This window comes from Protopterus annectens, chromosome 3.part0, assembly GCF_019279795.1.
Source record: "Protopterus annectens isolate FY-2018-M chromosome 3.part0, PAN1.0, whole genome shotgun sequence".
Lineage (NCBI taxonomy): Eukaryota > Metazoa > Chordata > Ceratodontiformes > Protopteridae > Protopterus > Protopterus annectens.
The window spans coordinates 1111165995-1111177390 of NC_056731.1; positions in this window are offsets into that span (position 1 = coordinate 1111165995).

The following is an 11396-nucleotide window of genomic DNA, read 5'->3' on the forward strand; positions in this document are numbered from 1 at the left end:
TCACATAGTCTCACTAGATCTCCACCACCAGAGGCCACACATAGTAAGACTACAACATTTGCGGAGCCTCTCAATTCTACTCTGTGTAGGCAACAGAGGACTCCAAAGCAGAAACGCAGGCAGCCCCCATCACCCAACACAACACCAATTACTTATAGCTCACAGACTCAAGTGTGCCCATCAACTACAGCCAATAGGGAAAAATAACATACCCAGCACACTAGTCATAGGTGACTCTATAGGCGGTCACACTGATATCCCACTCAACAGGCTACACAAGGTGATAGTCACTTTCAGCTGGCTGTCGGATAACAGGATCCGCAACATAACCTATGCACTCAGGTCACTCCTCAACAGGTACAATATGACTGTCATTCTCCATGTTAGTGTGAATGCCCTGAGATGCAACTTCCTGGACTACATGTACAGAGACATGCAATAGCTCTCCAATCTTGTATCCCAGGCAGTTATTGCCCTAGCCCGGAGAAGCATTCTGCATTAGTCCAGACTGATAACGCAGTACAGCGACTGAATTATTCACTTCAACAGTTGGCTATGTTTCTGGTGTCATTCCAAGGGTATCCAATATCTGTCTGCTTTGAATGACATGGTTGACAGAACACGATGCTTTGGCACTGATGACCTGCACCTGTCGACCCTGGGATTACGGATAACATCTAAGGCTCTTGCTGCTCCTATAGTGCCTGTTTTAGGCATGGTACAAATAACATATTCACCACCATAACAGGAACAGGCAAGCAAAACCTGAGGGTAATGTTATTCAATGCTTGACATCTTCATCTCAAAGGCACTCACCTGAGGCACTCCTTGTAATGGACCACTTCGATATCTCTGCAGTGACTGGGACCTGCTTCTAGGCTCCTGAGAGCACCCCTGCACTAACAGGCTATTACTCAGACCACAACTTTCAGTCATGTAACCAGGACCGGAACACCCACGGCAGAGGTGTGTCCATATTTCCCAAGGATGTACACACCTCCAGGCGGTTGCTTAGCACAATGCATCAGAGGTAATCCAAGTGCAACTAACTGTGGCCATAACTGCTATACAAATTGTAGCTTGCTACAGATTCCACACCATACCCCACGGTTAATGGCCCTCACTTCTTGGTATACTGGAAAGTAGGGTTCAAACAGGAACTACTGATGTGCGACTGACACTACCCCACACTTAACTGGGATACCTACTCATGTACCGACACATTAGGCCAACACTTTCTGGGATTCATAACCTCCAATCGGCTAGATCAACCTATCCACACCACCACCAGGGCCAACAATATCCTAGACCTGGACATTACCAACATGTGTGACTGGTGTTCCATACCTGGGGTTATCCCCTTGTTGGTCAGATCCGAATGTATGCTAATCACCCTTGTCATCCACATCCCGGCACCACACCCTTCATGGAAAACACAGTACAATATTTCTACAAAGCCAACTTCAGGCTTCTTATGACAGCAGTAGTAAACTTCATGACACCCGTGCAGATGGACAATATAGTTACAAATGCTGAGTCATACACAACTGCACTTAATTAGCACTTACACGACTGCATGGATCATGCTATCCCAAACAGAGCCATGACGGTACCCACCAGAAAATGGACACCACTCTGGGGGTCCACTGCCATGGACATAATGTACAACAGAAGGAGGAGACTGTTGCAAAGTAGAGTAGAATCCCATGGGTGGGGTAGCTCCCTGGTCAGCCTCAGTAGAAATCTGAGATCCCTTATCACATCCTCCAAATCTAGCTACGTAAACATTACTGTGACTCATTCCAAGGCTACCACAAAGCGTTCTGGAGGTATGTCACTACTCTCGATGGTGATACCCACATCTGCTCTGACATACAGTGGTTACGCATGAACATTACAGAACCGACTGATATTGGCAACATCCTGGCAGATAGGTTCAGTGCAAACTTTACACCCCTCTTACACCCTAAAGGGCCCAAATCTATACAGGAACAATGCAGAGTTCCTGCGGTCACAACTACGCAGTTCCAAGCTGCACTCTCTAAAGCCAGGAACACAGAATCCATGTGACTGTACAACATCCCAGGCTGCAATTTACACAAACTTCAGAACTAAATGGCTCCCTACTTGGGCACCAAATTCACTAATAGCCTTGTATCAGACATTGTGGCCCCAGAATGGCACACAGAAACAGTTATCACACTCCACAAAGGTGGCGCCACAATGGACCAGAGGAACTATTGCCCTATACGCCTGACTAGACTGTTCTGCAAGGCTATAAAGCACATCCTCATGGATCTCATTCACAGAGACATTGGTGGCCTCCAAACCTTTGATACCACCCAGTTTGGATTTGTTAGGGTTAGACCATGACTCCTAAACCTACTGGAGTCTTTTGAGACAGTTACCAAGGTAGTAGATGAGGGTAAGGAGGTCCACACAGCCTACCTTGTCCTCTCAATGGCTTTCAACACCGTCCCCCATTCTGGTATTGTCAACATACACATCCACCTGCACATCAACCCCTATGTCATGAGATGTTATGCAAAGTGGCTCATGGACAGGACCCACACAGTGAGGGTAGCATACCCTAGTTCCTACTGTAAATCAGTTACAATTGGTGTACCCCACTCCTCGGTCATAGGGCCCCTCATGTTCGGTATATGCTTCTCTGAGGCACAGGCTAGCGCAGAAGGACTTACCCTGAATAGGTTTGCAGACAACTGCAAACTAGGGGCCATGACTGATTCACCAGCTGATACAGACACCCTCCATAAGGGTGTCACTGTGACGGGTACCTGGTGTCAATAACATGGCCTCAAGCTGCATGCCACAAGGTGCATAGACATCCCCTTTGAATTACATCAATCACCCTCTGACTATCGCATAGGTGGTAGTCCCCTATGTACATAAGACATTATAAGGGATCTTAGAACACAAGTAGATAGCACTCACTCCTTTGATAACCATATTGTCAAGGTGGCGTGGATATCCTTCTACATGGCCACCCTAATCTGTAATGGGTTTGTAGCCGGAACAAAAGCAGCCATTGTACCTCTCTACTCATGACTTATGAAACACATTAAAGGGTACAACAGCAACGGCTTTAAATACCACAACATTAACACACCAAGAGGATTACTGACCTCCAAAGGATGACATATGCAGCCCAACTACAGAAACCCCAACTGTACTCATTTGCATACTGCATACTCAGAGGTGATCTCTGCTGAACATACAAGGCCCACGTCCAAAACAATATTGATGGATATGCTCCACATAAGCAAAAGTCAGTGGGAGCCACATGCTCTGGGATATGTACCTAAATGCAACGATGACTAGGACGTGCTGGAGGGATACATTCCTGAACCGGACACTTACCATGCTTTGGAACATGATTCCTATGTACATCAGGCAGGGACCCTCACTAGCACTCTTCAAGAGATACCTCGATGGGTGGATGGGAGACAGACATGTACACCAGGGATCACTGCAGTGGCTCTACTGTACACAGGTGCAGGAAACAAATGGCTCTGCTGTTTACAGGCACAGGACACTAACCTAGAGAGGTGCCGCAAGTGAAAACACTGTAGTTGGGCTTACGAATGGACTTGATCAGACAGCATAGTACCTAACTATGAACCTATAAAGCTATTACATGTCTTTGTGCATGGATAACTGAGTAGCTCTTCCATTTCAATTAGCTATCATGCTGTTACACTGTCTGGTGACTACAAGTCATATGTATCCTGTTATTGTGTATTGTACATGCCAATAGACATAACTGATGTTTGCATAATATAACAGTAATGCTATGTAAAATGTTAGACATATCTACCTACAATACTGTACATTTCACATTTCTGCAACAATATCCCATAACGCAAATCATAATTGCACAGCAGGACCACCTTAGACATGTTATTCTCAGTTATACGCCCATACATATGCCTACTGCTACAGTATATCAACATATACTATCTCCTGTTATGACACGTACTTGTTGCACAAACCCTGCCACTGACAGTGGCTGGAGTGGAATTGTTGTGTTTAAAGCCCTTATGTAGCATCCCTTGTGGTGTATGAGGAGGTTACCTTGTGGCCCACAGCAGTACAAACAATTTCTACAAGCGTTACTATGCTCAACAATACATCACTACATAATACCTTTTCCCATTATATGCATTGCATACACTTTCATTAATACAGAACAGGCACTACATGCACTAACATACTGAGTGTTCCACATACCTTCTTAGTAGTCCGAGTTTACAAAAATATCAGTCTTATTCCTTTTCTGTTTTAACGGTTTTCTCGTATGTACATACGGTTTGAATGTATGACAAGCCATCCTTTTATACGTAGATACCAGTAACATGTGGTATCCTGCCACCAATTGGTGTTCCGGAGTAGATGATTGCATGCACATCAGCTGTGCAGCTACTCCATTAGCCAATTACATGGCAACAGTGGGGTATAACTGAATACTCCACTTGGGCATTGTCCCTTTGCCCTACCTTCGAGGAAGACGGCCCGGATGTGTTGTTTGTGATGAATTGCAACTGCTATATGGAGAGACACAGAGATATTTTAACTTCTTGCCCCCCGTGGATTGTGTGTAATGGCTAGAGGATGTAGTTCTACATGTGAGTGTAGTTGTTATATAAACTGTCTGATACGAGACTATTGCAAACAAAACCTGTAACATTGGCGTCTGTTCCATTGTACAGACAGCAACGATTTCACATAGTGCCATTATAGTGTGTCTCTCACAAGGTATGTTAAGGCTTCTGCAGATGTCATTGAGTGAGTAGATGTTTGTGATGTTATTACAGTCTGTATTGCAATTGTTTTGGGTGTGGGGGAGATGTAGGTTGGTGTACATAGTAGATAAAGGTTTGTGGGGACTGCATTTATACATATTCCATATGTGTGTGAGGGCTCCTTCCCTAATTGAAGACCTATCATTTAGTAGATGAATACTATGGTTATTGCAGGCTTATTCATTAAGCCATTGTTAATTGGTTCCTATATAGCATGCAGGTGATGTTGATCCTTCAATCCCTCCTGAAATACATCGGTATGTAATGAAATGTTGCTACATGAAAGCTGTCTCGTGTATTTCTGTCACAGATATTTGTACTCATTGGAGTTGTGTTGGTGACTGAACCTCTTTGGCTTGGGTTTCCACCTTTTCAAATGGCCATAGTGGGACATTTGCAGGACACACATTGGATTTTAGAGGCCGACACATACCCACAGTCAGTAGAAAGTATAGAACTTTACATATATGCCTATATAAAAGCTTATATTCTTGTAGCGGTTTACTTGCTTATCCTATTTCTTGTTACATGTAGGTATGTTAGATACAGATGACTCTTTTATGCAACCATTATATTAACAATGGAACATGCAGAAAGTCTCGAGATTGTAGGACATTGGTATTTGTACTCATTTTGGTCAGGACACTACCGCACATAGAGGGACTGCCCCTCGCAAGGTGGGACAGGTGTTAACCCCATGTTCAGCTCATATCCATAACACATATTTGTAATAGTGTATTATAGCAATAACCCATGCCTAGGTGTGGGTAATGGTGAATTTACCCACGGTTGGTGTGGTTTGTTCACGAGAACAAAGCCCGAGTGGCCAAACAAAGACAACCGTGGGTAAATCCAGCATTACCCACACCCAGGCGTCGGTTATTGCTATAATATAGTCTCCATATCCTTTGTTCATAACATTCGGTCATGGCGGAATTTGTGATTGCTATGGTCCATGTTGTGCACATATTGGAAGACTTCAACTACTGTATACGGCATACCCACAGATTCAGGAACGCACACACATCCAACAACCACATTACCGTTCACAGACTCCCAAACCCCACAATACTGAACACTCAAACTCGCAACAGTCAAACTCCTGGAACTAACACAAACACAGAACACACACGCACACAAAGACACACTGCTACCCATCACATCCAAACAAACCATCCGACACTACATATGGCCAGGTGGCCATGCCCCATACACACCCCATGTGGGTGGCTTCACCCCCCACACCACACCCAGGAGCGGCTTTAGGTCAACTGGTGCCCTAGGCAAAGGACACAACAGCACCCCCCACCACACCACCAGTGCCCCCATCCTGGTCTACCTACAGCAAATAAATACTAGTAAAGTTCCCCCACTAAAGCGGCGCCCTAGGCGGCTGCTTAGTTGGCCTATGCCTAAGGCCGGCTATGACCACACCTACTGTAATAATCTACCTCCGAGTTAGCATGAACACACACGAAGCAAACACACACACACACACACACACACACACACACACACACACACACACACACACACACACACACACACACACACACACACATTACAGTCCCACAGAAACACACACCGCACTCAGAACACACACTTACACACACTACAGCAATCAGAAACACAATTAAACACAGTACCTACCTGGACCACAGCACCAGCAGCAATAACTAAATGTCCCATAACATTGTGATAATAGTACTTGCGGTTCTAGTGTTCCAGTACTGTGGTCTTTCGGTCTTTAAGCCTTGTGATTATGCGTGTCGGTATGTAAAGCATTCGGTATTTGGTAGTATCCTATTTATTTGTACCTCCATGGTTGTGTACATGTTGTTAACCTATCTATATATTTGCAGATGTATGTATATCCGTATATATCGACATATATCTCTCTATCACTCTTTCTATCTCTATATTATATATATATATATATATATATATATATATATATATATATATATATATATATATATATATATATATATATATATATATATATATATATATATAGAGAGAGAGAGAGAACACACCTTTCGTTGGGTACATGGCGGTGTATACTATTTCCTGAACTCCACCCTTTTGTGTTTTAACCTGTCACAATACACACCTGCTGTTGGTACATCTCAGGTAGCTTAGTGGTAGGTGATTGCGTACATGGTTGCGTGTTCTACTCCTAGCAGTGGTTGTTTTACCTCTCAGAGCAGACGCTATTAGTACAAGGGTGAATAACACAGATTTCTGGCCAGCTTTGACCGTGATCTGCACGATATTCAGCAAAGCTTAGACCTGTTTTGCGCATATTCGTGTAGTCATGTTTAAATGACGCTTATCATCACTTGCCGGCGCATAAACCCGCTAACATGTGCTTAAACGTGCTCTAATGACCTGCATCCAACATCCATTATTCGTGCCATCGGAATTACGTAACAGCCCTTGCAGGTCGTGGAACCGGAAACATGCATGACACAGTCAGTGGCTTTACCACTGGGGCATCGGGGATATGTACAAGTGTTATGGTGTTTTGTATGTGGACTGTACTACAGCTGTTCCTCCATACTGCAAACAAACGTGTAACTCAATTAGTTTACATATGGATGATACCTATTAATGGTATGTCCAAGTGATGTTTAATGGATGTGCTCCAGCTATGGGAATCCATGTCACAGTGAGCCACACACTGTAATGTGCTACACCTTGCCACAACCATAACTGGAAAATGCTGGGGTGACAGATACCTGTCATGGGTACTCCCCATGCTTTGGAACTACATCCCTGATTACATTATATGGAGCCCCTCATTAACAGACCAGGGAATCCTTGCAGAGTGGATGGGGAACAGTGGTTACACCCCAGGGATCCCACAATTGGCTCTGCTCCACAGAGGGAAAGTTAGTTAATTGATGGGGTGGCAACAGCAGACACATTTTGTCTAGGCTGATGAATGGCCTCTGACAATCAGGCATGTACCTACCGATGTACCTAGGAACCTATACATACAGTATCAACACATACTGTTAGCTTCATTTACTGTTCAGGTGTTGACTTACCTTGTACCAATAGCTGTTGTATGTGCAATAGTTGAGGGCTGCCTATGTAGGATTCACACAGTAGACCACCTATACATAACAATTTACAGGTGGTCGTGTGTGTGTGCCATCCATTTTACTGTGTGTGCAGGTGGAGAAGTGTGTCAGTCCATAGGGGCCTACACTGTCAGTGTATGTGCTATACGTTCCCTCTTTGCCAAGGCATGGGCATATTGGGCATGCCTCCATCTGCCTACTGGGGCTGGCACAGTGTGTTCATGGTCTGTGCCTGTGATGCCCTTGGCAATTGCGGTGGGCTGTGAGGGCCTTCACCATTATGTCCCTGCTGCAGCTGTTTCCGCAGGATCATATTATGTAGCATGGCACATACTATGAAGATGTGGGCACACGTGCCTGGAGAGTACTGCAAGGCTCCACCAGATATGTCCAAGCAACTGAACCGTGATTTCAGCATCCCGAACACACGCTCTATGATGATTCTGGTTTGTGCGTGTGCCTCATTATGGTGTTCTTGCGTGGGTGTGTGTGCATTTCTGATGGGAGTCATCATCCACGGCTCCAATGCATAGCCAGCATCCCCCACAAGGTGGCCATATGGGATGTCCCCCCTGACAAATACCTGATACAGCTGTGAGGCATGCCAGATGTGGGAGTCATGGTAGCTTCCAGGGCTGCCAGCACACACATCTGTGATAATGCCCTGGGCATTGCACACGACCTGGCAGTTGATGGAGTGGTATCCCTTGCAGTTTATGTAGCACCTACCATGCTCACTGGGTGGTGACTTGATATGTATGTGCGTGCAGTCTATTGCACCCAGTACCTCTGGGTAGTCTGCTACATGGTGGAAGAGTTGCATATTGCTGGCCAACTCCTCCTGAGTTCAGGGGAAGTATATATGCTCATTGGCATGTGGTAACATGGCATCCAGGAACTGGTGGAGTACCCTGGATGCTGATGCCTGTGAGATCCCCATGATATCTCCAGTTGGCCTTTGAAAGGTACCTGTGGCTAGTATTCTCAAGCTTACACATACCTTTGTGTCCACTGGGATGGGTTCCCCTCTGTTGTTTCTGGATCTGAGGCGTGGCCGCCACAGCTCAACAATTTGCTCTTTGATGTCCCTGTCCACCCTGTAATGCTCTACTATCTCCAGATCATGTAGCCCCTGGTAGGTTACCCTTGGTCTGAACACTCTTCTCCTCCTCCGGGGCCTGAGATGGTTGTCAGCATCATCCTCCACACCACCTTCAGTCTCCAACACATGGTGATGAATCACAGCTATGGCAGCTCCCAACAAGTACATTGTAAAAGTTCCCCATCTGTTTACACCGATGGTGCAGTGTTTGGGAATACACAAGTGTGTGTGAGGTGCCTTCACACTTTATACTATTGTGCTTTGAACACTGATGATGTCATAGGGTGTGTATGTACAATCAGAGCTGCAGGGTATCTTACTTATGTGTTTTACCACAGGTACTGCTATTGTGGTGTCTTTGGTGTTGAATTACATTTAGCTGTCATGGATCACCTCTTGCCCTTGTCTTCACTTTTCTTAATAATTCCCCTCCCATTGTCAGGCATGCATCCAGCAGCCTGCTTTCTTGTTATGTACTTTCCCAAACCAGGATTGTGTTGCAAAATGTGTTCTATAGCCGATCTACTGCAGGTTTGCTTTGCTCTGCAGTGACATTTCTCTTTTCTTTGCAATCTGACACCTCCCCTATCCTGTTCTGCAGGTTGCTAATAGTAGCCTTGTTAGCAGCTGTCAATGGCCCACTGTGAGTTAATAGGTGTTAATTACTCAGTTGTACTCCAATTACCCTACTGCAGCATTTCCTTATTGTCTTCCCATAACCTTCCTGTTTCAGCTGTGGTGCGCGCCGCGTGCGGCCATTTACTGGGTTTCTAGTGTGTTGTCATCCATGTACACATGCACTTTCAGGCACCATGTGTGCTCTCAGCCAAGCAAAGCTATGGCTACATCCACACCCCTATCCTGCAGCTTTGCTTAGCAATGGGCAACCCGGATTTGCAATGCTCCAATGTGCTTACAGCTACGGTGGTACACCCCACTGCTGATGTCATGTATACCTCCAGGCCACTCCTCGATGTTGTACCGCTGCACCGTATGGTACATCCTTAGGCCGGCGGGACGTTTGTGATTCAGTATTACTTGCCTCATTTGCATGGCATTGAATACTAATTCATAGTTACCGCGCCGAACACTGTCACAGACCCTTAGCAACCCTTGCAGCTTGGTTGTGGTGTAGCATGCATACCATTGACTATTATGGTGAAATCATGATTTGTGTTACATTGCAATTTTATGACATCTGTATATGTTTTCCTTGTGTTCCCGTTTGCGCACACATGCCCTGCGGTTGTACTTTGCGTTAGTGTGGCCATGACATTAAATGCTATTTTTTATGTGTTATGCGTGTTTTTTATGCCATTGGCTGTATATTTAGCCATTGGCATATGTTAACTTTGTAATACGTAAGTTTAGTCCACCTTCGTGGCTCCTATGTTCTGTTTGGAAAAATGTAAACCATTTTTTTTTGGCTTACATTTCTGTATGCTTACGCTATGCCTGCACCACTTCATGAATCGCTATGTACCTTCATTTGCATGCTGCACTACTGCGCATGGGGTGATTAGCATACATGAGCCGAGAGCTGCACAGATCTGGCGTACGCTGGTAGTGCACACGGAATTGGATCGTACCTGAATCGCTCGGCGGCCATATTTGGCATTATACTCCCTACGCTACGCCTGCGCCTGGCGCAAGCTTCATGAATCCCGGGGGCTGTGTATATCACTGACCTTGTGGCCCAGGTCAAAAGGGGAAAAAAAGTCTGCTCACTCACCTGATTAACAGTTAATTAAATTAAAAATCAGCAGTCGACAAATTTTTCAAAAAGGTGTGTCAAAAGTATTTCTAAAACAACTTTGTCGCTATTACTGCAGACTGCAGTCTAAGACAAACAGTAAACATAATGCATTTATAAAGTATAGATTAATACCAAACAGAGGTATTTGCATTTGTTTACTGTGTTGGTCCGGATGGGCCACAAAAAGACCCTTTTCAGTGGAGACCCAGAGTAAAAAGTTACACATTGTTTCTGTACTCCTACCTCAGTACTTTGTTTCAAGGACATAACACAATAAAAATATCAATAGAAATCTATCATGATTAATTATAAAATAAAGAATATATGAGTATTTACAATGTATCAAGAATATATGAAACAAAAGGCAATGGGAATTAGTTAAATTAGAAAATTAAAAGGCACAACACTAATTGGAGTAAGGGGTAAAAACCTTGAGGGTAGGAAATACAGCAGTTATTTAAAATGGTATTTTCTGTTTACAAACAGTATTTAAAAAAGCAAAAGACAAAAACAGCTGAAGGTACTCAAGAGCAGAAATGGGATGTAGTTAGCAGCAAGGTGCAGTAGCTAAGACCCGAGTATATTATTAGAAGGCATGAAAGGGAAGAGAAAAGTGAAAAGGGGTG